Source organism: Centruroides sculpturatus, unplaced genomic scaffold, assembly GCF_000671375.1.
Source record: "Centruroides sculpturatus isolate CEXI.00-Female unplaced genomic scaffold, Cexi_2.0 scaffold23, whole genome shotgun sequence".
NCBI lineage: Eukaryota > Metazoa > Arthropoda > Arachnida > Scorpiones > Buthidae > Centruroides > Centruroides sculpturatus.
The window spans coordinates 615073-638471 of NW_019384313.1; the positions used below are offsets into that span (position 1 = coordinate 615073).

A 23399-nucleotide genomic window follows, 5' to 3' on the forward strand; every position below is an offset into this window, starting at 1 on the left:
TATATATATTTCTCTTAAGCTTCCTTATTATATTAACTTTATTTACTATTCTTTTGATGAAAGTAATCATATATTTTACCCAAAATAGGATAAATTTAGTTTAGTTTTCATTGATTTTTCTAGAACTGAACGATCAAATTTGTATAATTTAGGAATGAAAATAAACTGCAGATTTTCTGATTCTCATAAGAAATCTGAAATTCAAATTGATGATGTGTTGGAGATGAAAATAATAAAATTAAAAGCAGAAGTTGAATGAGACTTTAGAATCAGCAGCTTTTTTTCATACTATATAATAGGCCCTATAGAAGGCATATTGAAATACTAACAAATGGCTTTCTTAAGATGTAATTTAAATTAAGAAATATAAAAAAATGAACTTCTTTTAAAAAATGGATTGGTTGAGTTGATGAGATAAGGTAACGCAACACAAAGGCGATCTGCCAAGATGGAATGCTCCACTACTGGCCAAGTGAATAAAGTCACTGAATCCTAGTAATTAATTAATCATGGGTTCTCGTCTCATCAATGGAATGCCCAGGTAATGTTTTCCGGGTTTTATCACATGTTTATTACCTAAATATAGACCATTTTCTCATAGAAAGTCCTCTCGGGAGGCTTACCTCCTTGGCAAAAGGCCCGTGTGTTACGTTGCCTTGTATCAACAATCCAATCCAGTTCAATACAAGGAGAAATGTCTTCCATGAGGGCTTTCTATGGTAAACTGATCCCCACTTAGATATTAAAAAAAAACATAGAAAAATTCATGTCATCAGCCTGTTGGTCAGGTGCGAACCCACGACAAGAAATATTTGAAATTCATAAATTAATATCTATTAATTTTTAATTAGGACTAATTCTCTGCTTTTGAACTTTGCTTCTCTTTTCTCTAATTACTGTTTACTTGATTTGTCGGTTTATAACCAAGTCATTCGATTCTCAAGTTTTCTATAGTGGATTATTCTTTTCGAAAATAGATTCATGAATATCAAGAGGACAATTTTAATGTAAATTATTACTTGAATACATAATTCTTCTATTTATATTAGATTACCAAAAACAAAGTAGAAATCATTTGTGTAGAAAATAAATAAATTTAAACTTAAAAGGACTTTTGAGAAAATTGATATACTCTTAATTTCCTGAAAAGTAATTTTAAGTAAAATAAAATAATTTTGTGGCTGTATTTATGAATTTGGAAATGACGTTAGAACGTTGAAACTTTCGAATTAAATCAAAAAATATTAATAGGTTCGAAATCTATGAACGAAGATCGATAATAAAACTTTGTTTTCGTGAAAATTTTGTGATTAATTAATAAGATTGAAAATTTTGTAGGTAAGTTGTATCAACTACCTTTGTAACTCACATAAAAGTATAGAATAATATTATTAAAAATTAAATAACGAAACATTTTCCAGTAAAATATGCCCATCTACTTTCGATGAATTCAAATCATTTCAAATATTAAAATTTTCTAGTAAAGTTAGAATAATTTCTTGTTTAAACGAAAAGCATATTGGAAGATGTGAAGATAAACAAAAAATAATAATAATAAATTTTGATAACGTTTAAAGTGTGTGAATTTTATAGTTATTGCTTAACAATATTTCAAGCGTTTGACATAAATATTCCTTACTTTAGAAATTTAAAATTTCAATAAGCAAAAACATTTAGTCTAACATTAACATAATAAACATTTCAAAAAACAATAAGGCTGTTGAGAAATATATAATAATACACCAAAGAAATACATTAAAATACGATCCACCTTTCTTTTCATGCCACTCAGATGTGTTTAATAATGTGTATTTTTGGTTTGTCTCATTACTTTTTTTAAACTTTTAATTTCAAATAAATTTTAACAAATAGTCTTTGTTTATTAACAGAACCAATTACTCAATTATTGAGTTAACCTTTGACATGGTACACAATTTGATAATGGACAATGGACAATTTATATTAACCACTCTTAAAAGTTTAAATTTTCACTCTATAACAAATAAATATACCTGAAAGTATATCTTCAGAATTTTGAAGCACTATATCGAGGGATTATTAAATATATGTTTTCTAGTTAGCATTAATATTAATAATTAAAATTTTTTTATTAAATTAGTATAAATGCGCGTATTGTACATTAAATAAAAAGGTCGACAGAAAAATTTCTAAATTTATTTACAAATTTATTAAATAATAATAATATAATTTTTAGAAACTGAATTCAGATAATTTGAATGAATTTCAGGATTGTTGGCTCGAGTATTAGTTACATCTTAAAGAAAAAATTTAATGTCAAATCGATTATTTTCCAAAGAATCTAAGATTTCAAATAAAGTAGAGCATCGATTTTGTACAAACTTATTTGGAACCAGAAATGTTTGTCAAAAAGATTTTTTGGATAAATGACATTCTGTTAAATGCGAGTGAAGTTGCTTTGTCAATGTAATCACATACTACACACGTTTAAGTTACGAAAAATTGGATAAATTCGTACTTTTAACATCAAAAATATATTATTTCGTCAAGTTTCTTTCGACTAATTCGATAATTCATTAACAGGTAATTAAGATTTTTTTATATAAATAATATTTTCGAATGATTTATAACATTAAATTTATATAAGGTAACTGGGTCATTTTTGCACTTTAAACGATAATTTCTTTCTATTTTAATATTTGTTAAAATAAAAAAATAAAATAAAATATCAAAAATTCTACGGATTAATGTTTGAAAATAACTACGCTTATTCATGCATTGATTATTATAAATTATCGCTTTGCTCTAATTACGTTTCATAACTTATCATTTAAATAATATTTTTAGAATATCTTTAAATTTTACTTTAATGTTTTCCTGAATTACATTTAAAATATCTCGTTTCCTAATTTGATTAAAAATATATTAAAAATTTATTTTAANAATTAATTTTTAAATATATTTATTATTATATTTTAGGATTTTATAACATCGAAAATAGATATTTTTTAAATTAAAATCTTTTCTAAACTTTATTGAAATATAATAAAATGATCGACAGCAAAATAAACATTCTTCAACATTCTTAATGTAGAAGGTATGGTTGCTGTATCTTCAAATTCTGTGTGTAGCGTCTTTGCAATCCAAACAATAATTTTGGTAGATGATCAAACAGCAATTAGAAAACGTTACGGTTTATTTAAAACACTTTTTTAATTCAGATGCATTTCGAGTTGGCTTTTATTCCCAACCCCTCTTCAGTGCTGTTAAAAATTACAAAAAACAAGGTGAGTTTCACGACATTGGTAAGTAGGCGTAACAAAAAACGAGGGGTGACAATAACATAAAAAACTTACATGTTATATAATGATACAGCATAGACTTGTGTGACAATATTTTCATTACATAGTTGTATGATTATTTCCTATAATATGAAAAAAGTAAAGGGCGTGGCTGTATACCTCATTTATATAAAAATTATAACATAGGTTATTAATTTCAAAATATCTATAAACACTTACATTTTTAATTATTGTTTTGATTGCAAAGACACTACACACAGAATTCTTCAACATTGTTCAATAATTAAATTGCTGATGTGAGAAGACGAAGGCTCAGGGGGTAACAGTTCTAAGCCCTTTGTCCGGCATCGAAAATGGTAGATCCTCGCTCAAGCGTCAGTGGATGGCGGAATCCGAGCGACGAGGGGGTGGATAAGCCGATAGGATCCCGAAAGCAGACAGAATGACAGGTCAACAACTAACAAAATTTAATACAAACACAGATTACAGACACAATGTAACCAAGTTACATTGGTAGGATAACATAACAATAATAGAGGGTCCGTTTTTGAGAGGTGACGCGGCAGATTTCTCGCGGGTAGCTAGTTCCTTAAACCTAAGTCTAACTTAAAATCTAAGTCGACCGAGAGAGAGAGAGAGAGAGTTTACATAAATTAAATAAACATAATAGTTCAATAGATGTCGGGTCGAATGGCGATGCCTTCTGGACGGTAGAGACGAGGAGCGGGAGGTCCAGCGGGGAGTCGGGTGCGACCCCTTTTTATACGTGTGGCGCATGAGAACTGACTCAGGTGACTTTGATTTAATGTGTTCTAAGTTTGAGCCAGGACTGGGTTTTGCTGATACGGGCTGTCAAGAATCGGTTGTTTCGATGAATTATGAATATTTTCTATCCGTTATCGGGGCTCGTCTTACCTCATAATTCCATCCGTTTGACAGATTCCCATCATTAATAATCGAATGTTTTGACTAAGTTTATAACATAAGTCCAAACATCTAAATAATTGTTGATTCAGAAGGATATTGGATAGGTTTGTCATGTTTTCAATCGGCGAGCGGCCAGAAAGTTTCCGGTGTAGATTCGGTTTTTCCCTTTTGAATTAAAATTAAATTAACAGCTCTAATTAGTTCTAATAATAGGAAATTAATACACTTTAAATAATATAGAAATAATTATATCACAAATTTACAAGAAAATTCGAATTTTTATTCTACAAAATAAATAAATTTTGTTTAATTTAAACTCTAGATTACGAAAAAATGTTTTTCAGTAACGTTAATTTAAATATTTACTTAAACATTTTTAGTACTTTTTAAAGTTTTTTTTTTTATAAAAAGTAATCAAAATCTTAACATTTTAATTGCTATCTTAAGATTTAATTTGAAATTACTGTTCCTTTCTTCTTGTAACCCTGCGGTTATAATCGTTGCTACGGATGTAATCTATAGTTTAATTACAGTTCAAAGTATTAAATTGAAACGCTTACAAAATTGTTTAAGTAATATATTCTTAAAGCTAATAATATATGAAAAGAAATCTAAACATAAATTTAGAAAACAGGTTGTTGGTAATATATAACAGACTATTACCGTTTTACAAAGTGATAATATATTGTTAACTTATAGTAAAAGTGACAACAATTTCAGGGTCGCGTTGCCATTTTTTAATGTTACTTAATTTCCATTAAATTTAGTGCCCAGAAATCGAATGGATAAAAACTTGTGAACACTCGTCGTGGGTTCGAACTTCAATAACGCGTTGGCCATGCCGCGATGTCTGATTTCTTTTTTTCTTTTTTGTAAGTACAAAATGATAAACATCATATAAAACATAAATATAAGCAATGTATCACTAAATGAATTAAAGTAAAATCTGTGTAGTAGTCAAAGAAGAATTTTACTTCAATTGTAAGAGATATTTTTCTTGCATGGTCATAGCAATATACCCAGTTTTATCACTGATCTGAGATCAATCTTAGTCTAATAGAAACTATTCACTTATGAAAATTACTCTAGGATGTGTGTTTGAAGTAAATAACAAGGTCATATTATTAATAATTTCTTTTAAAGAATCATAACAAATAAAATAAATATATTCTCAAATGCTATAAACATTTCATATGAACATTTGGACTGTTATGGTTGAAATTGACTATACAGTACAGTCGTTCTTTCGAAGAGGTGAAATAAGATTTCATCTAATTTACATGAACACTTCATATTATATAAATGTAATATGAATAGTACAGTATTGTTAAATGAATTATTCAGGTCTCTGGTTTTCATAATACGCTTTACTACAAATTAGATAAAGGTAAAACCAACAAATTGCATTACAGTAGAGCGTCGTTTATCTGAATCAATTGGGGACTGAGGTTGTTCGGATAACTTATTTTTCGGATAACGATTATGTACAAAAAATATATTAACCTATCCCGTGTTGAAATTTATCTCCGCTGCGTGTCGCTTTGCGTTGAATTTTCGTCGATGTTAAGCCTAACGTATACTTTTTAAAATAATAATCGTGGCTGTTGTATCGTTAAAAACTATTTCTTTATTTCTTACAAACAAAATAAATATATTGAAAAATATAAAAACCACAAAATATATACTTTAGAAGAAGATCTAGTATCAAAAACGTTCGATTCAGCACGACACACAATGCTCAGAAAAACACTGCACAAAAGTGCCAGTGCTGCCAGCTAAAAACACACACCAACAAGAAAAAAATATTAGAGTAGCCCAAAGATTGCAGTGCCACAGCACTAGCGAAAATTTAAATTTGCCGACTGGAATGCTTTCAGATAACCGACTTTTGGATAAACGACGCTCTACTGTNATTGAAAAATATAAAAACCACAAAATATATACTTTAGAAGAAGATCTAGTATCAAAACGTTCGATTCAGCACAACACACAATCCTCAGAAAAACACCGCACAAAAATGCCAGTGCTGCCAGCTAAAAAACACACACCAACAAAACAAAAATATTAGAGTAGCCCAAAGATTGAAGCGCCACAGCACTAGCGAAAATTTAAATTTGCCGACTGGAATGCTTTAGGATAACCGATGATTCGGATAACCGACTTTCGGATAAAGGACGCTCTACTGTAGTTAAATTACATGACAGAAACTTCAATCCTATAGAACACTGTTTTTGCCTGGAAAAGAACGAGATCACGTTAGATCATCACACATTCAACTTGGTGTGCCTCCTGCCTATAATTATGCGCTGACATCGTATGAATTTATGTCACAACAAGTATAATTTGCAGAAATCCTATTTCATCTAATTTATATGAATTACAACAAACAAATAACATTGTGGAATAATCACTCGTGGCATTAAACAACATATACCTTTGTAATTTTAGGATGTTTGAACAAAAAAAAAGGTTTATATATCGAATGATTTGAGATGAGTCAATACCATAAAACTGTAGAAGAATATTTTTAAAGTAGTTATTATTTCGTTACTATTTAAATACAATCCGAATATATGCTTATTCGTTATATTGTATTTTTATACAATATATTCTAACAGCAAATTTATAAGAATTTATTCTTATTTAGAATTAAATTATATCACAATTCATTTATGTTTTAGAGTATCGACATATTTTACAGACATTGCTTCTTGAGGATTTCAAAATTTATTTATTATAAATTAAAATGATATCATAGGAAAATTGTTCATAACTTTAATGGAAGATAGTTCAAAACTTGCATCAGAATTTCATTCGTAGAAGGCTATATTTTTTATAATAAAACTTTAACATTTAGGTCCCATCCCTCACCACCTGGCCGTTCATTGTGGGCCATGCCCAACCCAAGCGGGGCCTAAAAAATAAGGCCTTTTAGTACACAAAATCTTTTAACTTACGGATATATTTATTTAAATTCATTACAAAAACTGTAATTAATACACTAATTAAAAAAATAAATTTTTAATATTACGTAAATACTATATTTTATATTAGTAACAAGATTTATTGAATACATTATGTTCAAGCTAATAAATTATAAATAATAATAAATAAATTTAAAGAAAAAAAAACGCAGTAATCATTAATCATAATGAAATATAAAGATTAATCTGAAATTAACTTTTTTGAAAAAGTGAAAAGTGATATATTGAAAATAAAAGTTTTTGAAACTCGAGACATACAAACCGAAGATAATACTTCAAATTATTATTGTTTAGATTGGAACATTTCCCAAACTTGCAAAACTTACTTTATTACTCATAAATCATAAGGAAAAACGTTTTTACTACTATAAACATGTTTTACGCCATTCGCTACAAATACATCAACGTGCCATCATTTGTATTCCTTTATGATCTGATATAAATTCTTATATGCATAAAAATCGACTGAATATTTGCGATTAAACTTAGCTAAGAAGAGGAAAAAATTATAAAATATCTTAATTTTATATATTTTTTTGTTAAGTTCCATATGCTGAATGTTTTAAGAATTTTAATGTATGCCTTTACGCATATGAAACTGTTAGTTGCGAACTTCAAAAGTACTTTACGAGATAATTTTAGAATTTTAAAGTTAAATTTATGATTCAAACGTATGTTTAACATGTAAAAAATTATTATTTCTGAATATTTTAAGTTGAATATAATTTAAAAATGGGTAAAATTACAATTTAAAATATTTAAAAATTTATCATAAATTCGTTAATAGTCTGATTAAACTATTAGTAAAAAATAAATATTGAACAATTAAATTTGATAGTTTAGCAGAAAATTATTAAATTAAACTGTTTAAATTTAACTTATAAATTTATTAAATTATAATTTAAAAATTAATTTAATCTATTTTGAATGAGATAGATTGGATTAGATTGATGAAGTAAGGCAACGCAACATTTGGGCAATCTGTCAAGGGGTTATCTCCCAGGTGGACTTTTTAAGCGAAATTGGTCTCTGTTTAGGTGTTAGACACGTGAAAAAAACACGAAAAACTCCACGTGCCTGGCCTATTGGTGAGGCGCAAAGCCGTGTTTAGTGGTTTAATCACGTGATTCATTAGTGAACTAAATAATTTAAATGTTGAATATTTTATAAACCTAGTAAAATTTTGTTTTAAACATTATTTATTTCAGAATTATTTAAAATTTATTTTTAAAAATATAAATAAAAACTGTATGAACAATTTTTAAATATTTGTTAAAATTTGTTGCTTAAATGTCCTTTACGCTAATTCGCTAATTAGTGGAGAAAAATCAGAAAGTATCAGAAACAATCATGAATTTGATTAAAATTTTAAATATTTTCCCCTATTTTAATTTGTAAATGTTAAAAGTTTCTCTAAAATTTTTTCCAGTTTGTTTCGTATTTGTAATTCTGAAATGTCAGAATTTCTCAAATTAACTAATGAAATTTAATTAAATAGAAATATGTAAATACCTCTATTAATTGAAAGCAAATACAGACACAGACCAGCTACAAAGTCCCTGTGCATGTTAGAAGTTACATATGATACTCTTTTTCCATTATCTTAACAGATTTTAAGTTTTTCCTGTGTTCTTCAGGACATCTTCGATGTTGATGGCTTGAAAATCATTAAAACAGTCCCCGATAACTGATTGTTGTAAGGAAAAGTTAAGAAATTTCTTTCACAATATTCCAAAGCAAATTACAGGTATCATTAAAGGTCGATTCACATGAGTAGCAAAATAAAAATGACAACGAGCGTCGGCGGAAGGCTCAACTAATCATCTCTTTCGATTGTCAAGGTCAAAAGAGGCGATTGGTGAGATCAATCGTTGACGTTAATTGTCGCCTTAATTTTGCCGCCAGTGTTCATAGGATTAAGTCTACATTTTGAGGAGCCCCTTACTGGTGTTCCTCATATTAATTAAAGACCAGAAATAAATAAAAGAGAACAATAATTAACAGAAGACACATTCATGAAAATATGGAAAATAACTTTGTTCACTTAAGTAATTAGGCTATTAATTACTATTACAATACTATAGAGATAAGATTTTTAAAGAATATGAGTAATTTTTATTAAAAATTATAATAAAATGTATTGATCTATATAATTATTTTAAAAAATAAGATAAATTTAAATTCAGCTCAATAAGAACTTTTTAAAACTAAGAACACATTTTATTCATTAAATTTTTAAAAGAAAAATGATTTCATGATATCAGATATTATGTTATGATTTATTGAATACAGTTTCCATTTAACTTTGCAGAAGAAATGTGCAAGTTAAATGAAAGCTCTTGCTTTTTTGACAATACTTATAAGTGGACGAAGGAAAGAATTCGGAAATATTTCGAAAAATTAAACTTTATTTGTGTGAAAACTGATTTCATTTCATATTTTTCACTTATCAATATCAATTTTCTATGCTATTTTCTTGAAGGATAAATGTCCACAACTTCTCACTAATTATTTGTCACATGATAGTATGACATTTCTTGAATTTCAGCTTAATCTCTGAAAGCCGGTATTAACTGTTCCTTAATTAATCACAAATAAGAACAGAATATTGCAGCATGATAAAAATCTGTTTTTTTTATTATTAACTCAAGGAATATATACTACAAACAAAGGCACAAGACATACATAAAACTACACAGTTGATCTACCGTTGTCCTTAGTGTAACCCAAAGGGGAAAGAAAGAGAATGTAAACAAAGGGGTCTCATATATATGCATAGGAAAACAAAGGAATAGTACAACGCCACCTAGTGACGACAAGAGTTGAACCTCAACATGTTCAATGTTTTTCTCACTTTGAATTATTCCTTCCTTCCTATTGCTAGATTTTTAAAATTTTAATGAAATTCTAATTTTTTTGGATTCGTATAAAGCGAGTAAATAAGAATTTCGTTTTAGACTGTCAGGTTTTCATGTTCTTCTCATGTTTTAGTTGATATTTCTTGATTATCTTCTTCGAGAACTAGAGCTTAATATTCATCATACAAAATAAAAAAGGATAATGTAAGAAATTTATTTTTCAAAAAGTTAAAATAAACTTTAAACAATAATATCAAATAAAGAAAAATTTCATTGGTAAAAGTTAATGTTAAGTAATTTTATTCCCTAAAGAGACGAAAGAATTTAATTAATGAATCCGAACATTCAATTTCTAAAACACCTTATTGCTGAAGTATTTATCTATATAATTTTGTAATAAAATATAATAAACATTTTATATTATTAGATTAACATATAATAAATTTATAAAATTAAGCGAATTATTTTTTTTTAATTTTTTTTATATTTTAACTGATTGTATTGTACTCTCAATTTCCATCTTAAATGTTATATATAAATTAAAGATTTATAATGAAATGTTCAGTTAAAAAGATTGTAGAAGGTTTGTTTGGCTTGAGCAGGAATTAATAAAATAAAGTTTATATATAATTCCTTCCTATAATTCCCGATTGAATTCTGATTCCAACAAGTGATGGAAGATTGGATTTGTAAGTTGTCGGAAGGAGAAAAATCAGCTGGATCATTTTTCTACTTACATTATAGTTATTCACTTTGTAGCAAAGAAGATTTAAGGAGATTGAATCGAAGGCTTTTGTATGATCAATAAATGCAGCAATCGTGCGATTATATTTGTTTTTTGAATGATACTAGTTGACTTTAAGAATTTAACTTAAAAAATAACTTAGATATTTTCTTCCTCGTTGAGAGATTATACTCCTTTTACTCATACCTAAGTACTAAAATTTCATTTTAGATGTTATAAATTAAATAAGATGACGAGAAAAATAGTTAAAAACGAAAATTTTCTAGTAGAAAAATGACTTGATTTCATGAAAGAGTAATTTTGTATAAGAGAAAATAATTTTTACAAAAATAATTTCACTTATTAGAACTAATTACTAATTTTGTCTTTGTATAGATTCTAAGAACTTCATTGATAGAGGACGGAGTGAATAAATGGCAAATCTATTGGAGCATTCATCTTGGATCATTCAGTGGTCTACCCAATAGAGCACTTAATGATGTAGTCAATAGAGTTCTACTTTCTAAAAACTTAATGGAGCATCAATCAGAATCTGAGATGATGCTCGAAATTTAATCCGGAAAATCATTTTTGATGTATTATTAAAAAAGAAAAAGAAAAGGAAACAAAATGTAAGTTTATTAGTGAAATAGAAGTTATATTTTTTTTAGAATAATAAAATCTAGTTTTGCTGATTTTATTCGAATTTATACAGAAAAACTAAAAGCATGAATTGGTTTTACAAGAATTCAATTGATTGAACTTGGATAAAATCTAAACTGTAAAAATTGTTGTTAGGAAGAATAATCATTTAAAAAATAATTTTTGAAAATCTTTCTGATGTATTTATAAAAAAATATAAATTGGAATTCCTATATTATTATCAATTTTTGAAATATTTTGTAAATAAATTATTTTGTGTTAATTAATATAATACATAAAGTATAACTTCTAAAATTTGAAAAATTTAACTTTCGAAATTCCTATTTTTCGTTTTGGACGCTGTTTCAAAAGTATAGTTTTGTACTATTATAATTAATAACTATGCAGAAAATGTCTTAAATACAGTATTTATACATTTATTTTATATTATCAAAATATTGCCAAAATCCACTGAACGAAAAGAAGAATCCAAGTCTTTATCGCATGGAAAATTTTGATGTTGCAAATTTTATTTATGTGATATAATTATTAAAATGTTCATTATATCAATAATATATTTTTTTCATTGTTTTGTAGAATTTGCAACTAATGAAAAACATATAAAGTCTAACCTTCAATAACGGTTACCCCAACAAAAAAACATCTCTAAACGGCGGCCAATTTTCAGGAACGTTTCTTTTTCTGAAACGTATACAAAATAACCTCGAAACAACGGCCACTTTTGAGCAACGTCCATTTTCTTATGTTCCTATCAGTTAAAATTCATAAAAATTTCGATAATGGTTTCGTAGGATAGAAGATACGAAGCAAGTTATCTTCGAAAAGGGAATTCTCATTAATTCTCTTATTTAATGAAGAATAAGTATTTAATACAAAGGACAGTGACAGAAGCATAAAAATAGTCGTAATTTTGTATACATTTTAAAACAAATGTTTTTTGAAAAAATAGTGTCATTTAAAGGTGGTCGAGAGGTAACTGTATTGTTTATGTTGGGAGGTGACTATATATAACAATTATTTACTTAATTATATAGCTTTACTTCGGTATTTACTACGATATAATTGCAAAAAGTTTGATAGAAGCTTTACTTAATCATCTGGAAAATTCTCGTTACTCTTAACATTTGGCATTTATCGAGATGATATGAGGTAAATGTAAAGATGATCACGTTATTAAGGTTTGAAAATATTAATCTTTCTGGTATGAATTTGAAGAAATGCTTATTCATATTGTTGATTAAGTATAAAATTGCTTGAGGAATTTGATATAATAGTATACATAAAATTATATTAATATTGTTTTTTAAAATGTAAAATAATGAAATTTTTTCTGAATCTACGGCGATTTTTGTTTAAAATAGGTTATATGATATTCTGAACAATTTTTCTTAAAGGAGGATGTAGATTCGTTTAACTAGTTCTTATCTATTCGCCTAATAAGAAAAGGTTGTTGCGATGTAGAAATTTGATATTTTGATGGGATCTATGTCAAAATTTACAGCTTGATGAGCTGTTTTCAAAATATACTCAATGTAGATGATTTCTCAGAAAATCGCTTTCGAAAGTGTGTTTCGTGTAAAAATTCTACATCTCCTATAAATTATATATTCTGGAAACAAATCTTCAAGTTCCTGATGATTTGTTTCCAGAATATATAATTTACAACGTTTTGTTTCGAGTTCCATTACAATACGTTAAGGGAAAGGAACATTTACACGTCGTGTCAATGATGACTAGCAAATACATTTTTCACAGAATTTTATTCAGAACGAACAATTATTTATTGTGACATCATCACAATGCCGGGCTGCAATTTATAATCATATTTTTAATTTATTTAATTTAAATTATATGCTCTCTACCTCAAATTAGTACTGTAGTGTCTTGCTCCTTACTTTCCCTTTAGCAATCGAGTTATGCTAGTCATCTATCTAGCTCCTTTCGGGGAAAAATTTTTCAATTGAAATAATATGACTTCGGTTTCTATCGGAAATTCGTATATAGTTAATCCGGTCCTCTTTCTCTTACGATTTCCATATCTGGTCTTGAATTTTACTTATCTACGGACAGATGAACGGACAATCGGACAGACGGCTGGACGACAGTCTGAATTTATAGGTCTACAATTTTTTTAAAATTGCAGTCCAATAAAACTCTTAACTACGTTATTTATGATTTAGTTTATTATTATTGAGACTAAAAAGTAAAACATTTTCAAACAAATTACAGTGGGTGATCGGTTAACGAACATAATCCGTTCCAAGACTTTGTTCGCTATCCGAATTGTTCGTTAACCGATTATCGATTTACCATAGGTTTCTATGGGAATTTGATTAATTGGTTCTGGAGACCCCCCAAAATAAAAAATATATACTTTCTTACTACCTTTATTTATATGTATTGATGATAATAAAAATACATACATACATAGTCTTGCGTTTTTATTAGTCGTGTTTTTTTTCTGTTTGAAAGGGTTAAAGAATCTGTCTAATGTCGATTGCTTTTCTCTCTTCTTCAGGATTTTTCGTAAGTAATTAATAGCATTGCAATTGCAGAAATCCCCAAGCCTTAACCTGGTTTGGATGCCATTCTAAGACCGTTGTTCTGACATCCTCCCACTTCTTCAAAGGATCTTTAATATAAGATATCGGCATTAATCCTCTTTTTCAGAAGAAAACATATCTCGCCGAGTTTCTTGGTGTTCTTCATTCAAGAGTTCTTGGCGTTCTTCTGTCGTCAGATCCATTTCGTGTTCCATTATGAACTGTTCGATATTCTTTATTTCTCAGATGTGATTTTTGTTACTCCTTTAGCTGCTTGAGTCTTCTTGATTATACAGTATGTTTCTTAAATAAGATTGAACTTCAGCCTACTGTAGACCTGTTTACGCCATACTGCCCAGCAACATTAGGCATCTTCTGCCCACTCTCTACCTTTGCTATTATACTCTCACCTTTCGAAAAGAAAAACAGACGCAAAACTTAACGAGTGCCTACCCGACAGTCTCACGAATACATAAAATAATTGTTTTGTCAGAAAAATAAAAGGCTGAAATTACAAGGAAGAGTTTCAAAGTTCGGAGGAATAATATCCGATCGGTATATATCGGCTTGAGCGTCGATGTCGACGTCTCCCACACTCCGAAAAGTTTCGAATTGTTGCCCGAAGACAAGGGAAGACCAATCGGTATTCATTAATTTACGTCGCTTCTTCTTGTGTTTGTTCTGTGGGGTGTTCGTTATCCGATCATGTGTTCGTTGTCCGAACATAAAAATCTTTCGCGAAAGTGTTCGTTATCCGATTTGTTCGTTATGCGATCTGTTCGTTAACCGATCACCCACTGTATATTTCGTTTTTAAATGTTTCCTTTACTTTATTTTAGTTTTTGAGATTCTCCACCTAATACCTAATGAATGTATTAAGTTTTATTGTTGATTTTGACTTTCAACAGATCATACAATTGTAATTTAAATTTAGATTTTAATAGATTATTTGTAGATACATGTTTTGATGAATACAGTTATTTTGGAATTCAAGTTACATTCTAAATTCAATTGATCAGAACTTCATAAGCAAGTGTAGCAACAAATCTCTTTATTGTTATGTGTACATACAAAGCAACTGTTTACTAATTATTAGGTGATGAGTATGCGATGTAATAAGCATTTTACATTTTAATACGATAATTTTAAACTTAAAACAATGTATTGTTTTTGTTTTTTAGAAAATTAGTTGGAAATTTTGGTACTTGGAAGTTGGTCACATTATACTTTTTCCATTTAAAAATAATAGAAGATATATTCTCACTTAACGTTTTCCTGCAAAATATATGATCTTCATGAACGGATTATTAATGCTAAGCGGGAAATAATTTTATATAAAAGTGTGGTATTTTTACTTTTTCCGCTCTGTCAGCACTATAAGTAAGAATCATGAGCCATTCCGGAAGGACACGACGTAAAGATCTGTGGAAAGAGAATTGTGACCACAGAAGCTTTTTGATAAAAGTCAATGGGTCATTGCAACCGGCAATTATTTATTATTCATAGTCCTACACTGTATGCTAATATTTGGTGGCAATGCCTTTATGCCCTGTACTCCTTCCATGCTAAGAAAATAATTTCTTTTTGTCTACCATGCGTTTTGTCAGGGCTGATTCGGTTATTCGACCGTCCAATAAGTATAGCTCATACAGTAGAACTTGTTAAATCCTTATAAGAAAAACTCATTTTTCTATATTTTTATTTAAGAACGAAATTAAATATTTCGTGAATCTTATGTTTAAATTACATAATGAACATCCGAATCTTCGTAAATATTTTATGACAATCGATAAAATTCATTTAAATAATAAAAACCAAAAGTTATGTTCTAAATTTAGCAAAATTTTAGCCAATTCTTTGATATAAATCATGAAAAATAGATGTTCTGTAAATCGTTGGCATCACATAATTTAGATTTATTAAAATACATTAACATTTTCAAAATTGTTTAATAATAAATAACAAAACTGTGTAATATAAATTTATAAATTTCCTTTATCATGACTCATAATTTGTCTTCCTTTCTACGATGCTATAATTATCATTCGTACAAGAATAAACATTATTTGCAATTTTCACACTACATATAATTCGTCATGATACTCCGAACTTTAGGTCTTGATGCAACAAGATGGCTACTGTTATATCTTTAATAAATAAACAAATTACTCTTAAAAATTTTGCAATAAACAAGACTAATCGACTAATGCATTGATATTATTATCAATGCATTAGTCGATGTTTTCTAAAAATATTTTTATCCCAGTCCGCCGAATTTTCTATCCAAGAAGAAAGCTTCTTCGATGTAAAATTAGATTTTGATAATGTTTCTATACAAAACTTTAGAATTTTTCAAAAGTATTTTCTACATTGAGTTTCCTTTTATGTGATTATTTATGAACATGTTTTAATTGTATTTTATATTAGTTTCTTCTCCTATATTAGTTTGTTTTGTAGTTACTGTAAAAATTACGTTTCCTACAAAAAAATTTGATACTTTCAATTCATATTTATTTTTATTTAATTTTAAATTAATTTATATAAAATATTAAACATTTCCCAATAAAATTTCTCTTTAAATGCATATTTTATTTGAATTAAAAATTTACTCGTTCGAGGGGAAAAAACGTGATTTTTTTTTGTTATAACAGAGAGAATTTTTAGAGTATAAATATTAATAAATATTCTTATTTTAAATGTATTTAATATTTAGGTTTAAATTTACTTCAGTACATTTTGTAATATCTGGTTTATCATGGGTTGAATTACTTTGATAAGGCAAAGCAATACATTGGCAATCTGCCATCAGGAGAGATGCCTTCCTGACTTTTTAGTAAATCAAACCCAATTTAGGTGTTACCCACGTGAAGAAAACTCGGAAAACTGCACATGGTAATCTCGTTGCGAACCCGCGACCAACTAGCTGGTCCAGTATTCTTGGTCGACCACTGATAGACGATTTATCATGGAAATGTTTAAGCAATCTCTTCAAATAAATATTTCAATATTTTTCATCTTTATCGTTGCAATAACATATTTATATATTTTCTACACTCTTTCATAACCTAACATCTGTATGGACACTTCATACAATTTATTGTTGTCATTAAATATATTCATTAAAGATTTCTGCAACGTAAACTTTTTAAAATTTTGCCTGATTTAAATTTATTAAGCTGCTTAATTTAACTTTTCTTAATACAAAAATTCTACAAGAAATAAATTTGAATGAGTAATAATTAAATTTATACTCGATAATTACGAATACATTCTCAATGATCGTGTTTAATCTGACCGTGTTGGGCTAAAATGACACATATTAACGATAATGATAAATCGATAATTGATTTGACAATCTCTTCGGAATCTTTAATGGATTTATGTGTAAATTTCGAAATAATTAATAATTTATTTGATTATTTTATTTTATTTTTTAAATTTCATCTGCTGTTATTCTACCCAGAGTTATACCAATAGTTTAAAATCATAAAATATATAAACTATAAAACATAATAAACTTATTTATCATTTTTTTATATTTAAATCCATGCGTAAACTGATTGCTGATCACTATTTTATTAAGAATTTGAAATTTGTTAAATGTTTTACACAAAATCAAAAATACTTGCATTAATGAAAATTATATTGATCATGTTGAAGATTCTCATCTCAGGATAAAACCTTTTACAAAATCATTGCTCTTATGTGGAGGATGCATATGTGCCGCAAACGTGCTTTATGTGAACTTAAACTTTGTAAATAAAAAACTTCGACACTCATTGAAAGATACGTAAAAAAAAAATCAAAATCGTAAGAAATTCGAAATTTTTTCTGTGGCCCACCAATGGCCAGACAAATAAAGCCATTGTTGATCGTGCAATCACATCAGAACGAGAACAAGATTTTCGCTTTGTGCCTCACAACTAGCTGATCACGTGGGACTTTCGGCTTTTTTCACATGTCTAATACGTAAATAGGGATGCATTCCATAGAAAATCTCTTCGGAGGATCGTCCATATGTTGCGTTACCTCATTCCATGAATCCAATCCAATACAGATACGAAGTAAAATTATTTTGGAACCTAAGCAAATCTTGCAATCCAGGCCTTCCAGAAAACAGTCGATTATTTACTCTGTTTACTACTAGACCCTCTTGTAAAAGCTGCGAATGTTACTATATTAAAATTTTACTTATATGAATCTAAAAAACGATTTATGGGTGACTGTTAGATTCAGGTCCCTACTCAATTACTTAGTTTGCTTAAGCATAGGTTCAGCCTCAATTTTGAAAACCCGTTGTTTCATTAGCACTGTTTTAAAGTGAAAGCGAAGAAAATAGAAAAAACAGGAAGGATCACTCAAGGATCGATAGCTTATTAGCATATTCGTTATAATTAAACATCAATAAAAATTCTTTTGTTTATATTTTAAGTATAACGAATATGATAAGCTATAAATTTGATTTTCTTTTTTAAAATAAATTAAATTTCATGGTATCATTATCGAATCAGTTAATAATTTTGAATTTGAAACACTTCTAATGTTAAATTGTATTGTACTGTACTTTAAAGCATATCTTTTCTTCAAATAAGGATTTAATTATACATGAATTTCTGTAATATATATTAATTACTACAATTATTAATTAATCGACTATTCAAAATATTAAACTAATTTTTGTATTTTCGATTTTCCAGAAGTTTCGAAATTTGTTAAGTTAAATATCTTAGCTTCAGAGTTATAGTCTTGTATTTTTATTGCTTACAACCTCATTTTTCACATCAATATTGTCTGCTAAATTTAAAAATAGACCAATAAAAACAGTATAAATTCTAATTTCAATATGCATTTATGAAAGTAAAAGGAAATGAAAGAGCCATATTTTATTTTACATTTCACTATTTCAATTTTATTACATTTAGTGTGCTCAAGATGTTATAGTAATTGGAAATATAGTTTACATTTTATTTTAAGTGACGATAATCTCGTATTGCTGGGGGCACTAATCAAGATTAACCTCCTTCCCAAAATTAATATATTAAAGATTCATTTGGATTGCTGTTATTGGGAGTTTACGTATCAAATCTCTAATTATCATATTCAAGGTTTTCTATTGTTTTGTACAGGTGCTCAATGCAGAATCCTATAGACAAAAAGGACAATTGCCTGAGGCCTCTATCAACAGGGGACCCTAGGCAATCTGTAAACTGTAATACCTATCTTTTATAAACTCATTACTGTACTAGGAATATCGAAATTTAAATTTAGGCCATATCTGGGGACCCTAGATTGCAGGTATGGCGAGGGCGCAGGGTTCACTGGTACAGCGTTAAAAAACAAACGAGGCTACCGGAGAAAATTTCCAAAATCTTCAAACAAAAGTTTTTGAAGTCAACACTGTACATGGTGTCACTAATTTAAATTTGCCTTGTGCCCCATAAATTTTTTAACCCGCCACTGCGGGTGCTGAGAAATAAGAGAATTGGAAATACATTTTCTGTAAAGGGTGGTATCCACAGAGAAATAAAGTACTTCGTCAAAACAATTGCTGTGTGGTTCCTGTATTTGAAAGAAAATCCGCTTTAGTACAACATAATTTACTACTTAGAATAGCACTTTTTATTATGGTGCACCATTTAATATGATAAATATTTTAGTTCAAATAACGTCATTCAATACTGAATTCTATAGATTTATCTACAGACAATTTGCCAGATAAAGATGGTAATTTACAAGTATTAAAAAGGCAGATGATTCTCATTCAAATAATTAATTCAATAACAAATATCTTCACTTATTACAAGCATTTGACGTAACCTTATGTTGGAGGGATCAGAGGAGGATTGCAACTATGGTTATGCATTATTAATAAACCTGATTTTTTCTCACTCTATCTTGTAAGATCAAGAAGCTTTGAATAATTCTTAGTTTTGTCCTTGATATCGGAATTTACTGTCAATTCCATCATTTAATATCAAAATTTAATATGCATATATGTAAGTTTAAAGGTTGCAAATACAATTTAGATTCAACATTTGTATCAATTTTAAGTAAATCAATAATAATTGATACATGCTTAATTCGTTACCTAAATTTAAGGAAAATTTCCTTTTTTTTCTAATATACTTAAATATAATTGAATTGAATTAAATTTTTAGACTAAAAAAACGAATCGCAAATCACATTACAAGCTTCTGTCTTTATAAAATTTTGACTACTTTTTCGTTTATATTCTAAATTTCCGAAATAAATATAACTTTTATCTTTATTTCCTCCATTTTTTTATTTTTTCATCTTTCGATATATAATTCCTCTTCATTTGGAAGAGCGATATCGTTTTATGGTTCTTTCAACTCCGATTTAGAATAAACAGGAAAAAATTTATCACCAACTCCTTGTACTTTTTCCAGTGTCAGATGCACGTGGCACATGCTTAGTGGCCTCAATCTTCTTGCTTAGGACCTCCGAAGGTCTTAGTCCATCACTCCTACTATCGCATCTAAAGTAAAAAGTAATACATTATACCAGAATAGTGTATAATGATGTGATAATCGTTGATGATGCAACATTACGCATATCTTTAGAACTTTCACACATGCCTTTTAACTTACTTATTGTTTTATTTGAAATTGTTTAATATTTTTTTTATTTAAAAATAATAAATTTTTGAAATATTCGATTAAATTTAAGTTCTAATTTCACTATAATAATAATAATCAACATCCAGTTTAAATTATTTAATCGAATATAAGTGACTTAATATTCCCTTTATGAATTATTTAATATTCATTACTTAATATTCGAGAAAAAAATAATAAAAAATATATTTTTTGAATACAAAATTTGTAAAAAAAATAAATTAAAAACTCGATATTCTTTCCGATAAAGATATCGAGTTGCCTGTTTCCCGAATATAAATTAGTTTAAAAGTTCTNACAGCAAATTGACGAATATTTTGAAAACCGTGCTGCATTTAACTATTATTTTCCTTTAAAATAAACTTAAGATGTTATATAAAAGTCTAAAAAAATCGATAATGAAAGAATGGGGTATTGATTGCTTGCTTCTTTAAGTATCATTTTTAGAAAGGAGTTCACATTCTAAACATATTTTTGTACAGAAAATAAGGACTTTTTCTCTATAAAAACATATCTAGAACATAATTATACTCTTAGAATATTAATATCTATATTCATGTATATATATAATTAAGAATTTTTTAAAAAATTGCTATATTATCCTTTATATTTTTTGTACTTTATTCTGTATATATTTATGTCGTCGTAAACAATTTATTAAAGTTTTTTGCAAAACTTTAATGTTATTCACTTAGAATATAATATCGAGAAAAGCTATAAGGCTTTCGGATCACGTGATAGATTTGTCTACTTTTAATGAGAATGAGTCTTTTGGCATCTTACCAAAGAATGGTATAGAGAAAGTCGAACAATTTCCTCAGAAAAGTATATATATATATATATATATATATATATATATTTTACTAGCGTGAAGTATTATGCCAAAGTAGAAAAATGATGCCACCATCTTCTTAATCCCTTACGACATCGGATGCAAATGGTTTAACAATTAGTTCTGTGATTTTGTATTCTTATCCTCTTCTGAAGCATGCGTGAATCTAATACTTAATAAAGAAAAAGTGCTCCTGGTGTTCCTGATTAGAATACTTTACATTTTTGTTATTCTTAAACCAGCTTTAAGAGAAATAACTTTAAGCCTATTTACTACTTAATGCTATAAGAATAAACACTCTTAAGTGTTTATGTAGTAAACGTTTGAATAAATTTCTATATATATAAGAGGAGCGACTGTGGTGGAAACGTATCTTTCAGCTTTCATCGTTCCTGTTTAGCAATCTCATTGATATTCAAATCGCATTTTTTAATACTTTTAGTGTAGAAACACTAAGTTTTTATAGGAAAATTTATTTTAAACTTAGTTAGAATACATATACATTATAATTTTCTGTAAAGTATTTAGTAAAATAAAACGATATAAACTTAATTTAGCGATTTTCTCTGCTGTTATATACAACAGAGGAAAAGTAATCGGTAAGAAAATAACCCTCCCAAAATTTCTACATTTTTGATCTCAGAGGACCTTGAAATGTCAAGAAATGCAAAAATGTTGGGGGAGGTTTTTTCTGTATGTATGAATTTTAATGTGTGCGAGGGGGTACGATTTTGCTCATCCTCTTTGAAGCTTAATAACTCCTATGCCTATTGTTGAAAATTTCTGAAATTTTGCAGGTATCTTTGTACATTGGAGAGATTAGTTCTATTAAATTTTAGTGTTTAAAGGTCGAGAAGATGGGAAGATAGAGGGGGGGGGTCATGCGTCATATCTCGAGAAGGTTCAAACTTAATAAAGATCTTACAATATTTTATAAAATTCATCTCTATCCTCAGAATTAAGCTTTTTGCCATTTTATAATAATTAATAATATAAGAAGTTTTAAAAAATAAAATCTCAACAGATGGCGCCGCCCACAATTTAAACTTTTTGCCGGGAAAGTTACGCAACTCGTTACTGTACAAGTTTTTTTTTCAGATTTCCAGAATAGTGAAATTAAATCGTGTTTACACATTTTCATTTTTTTTTATTTTCATTTTAAAATTTTAAAATAAATTCTATAAATTAAATGAGTAAACTGGTAATTTTTTAAATAAAAGATTCTATATAAAAATAAATTTAAAAAGTAAAAATCAAATGAATAAAAATAAAAAATTCTTTCAGTTGAAATTGCTAATAAGATACAAAAATATTTGTATTTTTCCAAATATTTTGTGTATTTTTTTTTGTTTTTTAAATGACGTAAATGATGTTTTTTAAAAAGTTTTTAACTAAATGACATGTTTTATTTTAAATGATACACTTAAAATAAGTGATTCATTCTTATGTCTAGAAAGAAATGCGAAAACGTTCTTCAACTTACATTTTCGTCACGATAACTCATACATCATTAGACAAGTTACAGGCAGAAGTTTATATCGAGTATCACTGATACTATATTGTTACAGTTGTCGGCAGTCTCTTCACAAATGTCTTTAACATTCATCGACCGATAACATATGTGGCTATTAACTACAGACTCGTTTCTGCCTATTGTTCTTTTCCCCTCTCTTCAAAGATGAATTCTTATTTTTGTATTGTCATCTCCATCGCTAAAGATTAAAATTCCTCTCGAAACTTTAATAATAAACTTTCTTTCATGACTTTGAAATCGTATTATTAAAATGAATAAAAAGTATGCACAATTCCCTGCGGTTATTAATGTACGTGATGTTGATTAATGTTTAATTGTTTTGATACTTTACACATGAGAAGAGAATGCTTCTTGATTATCAAACGTAACACTACACGTAATTATTATAATATATCCCATATATTTGCATTTGAAT

At 27.9% G+C, this 23399-nt stretch overlaps 1 long non-coding RNA gene across 1 annotated transcript; it reads left to right on the plus strand.

Moving 5' to 3' along the window:
- Positions 1-1237: 1237 nt before the first annotated feature.
- LOC111622424 lies at positions 1238-11573 on the plus strand. The gene is made up of 4 exons (XR_002756268.1): positions 1238-1338; positions 2249-2562; positions 11171-11406; positions 11490-11573. It is a non-coding gene; the product is annotated as an uncharacterized LOC111622424 (long non-coding RNA).
- Positions 11574-23399: the final 11826 nt, after the last annotated feature.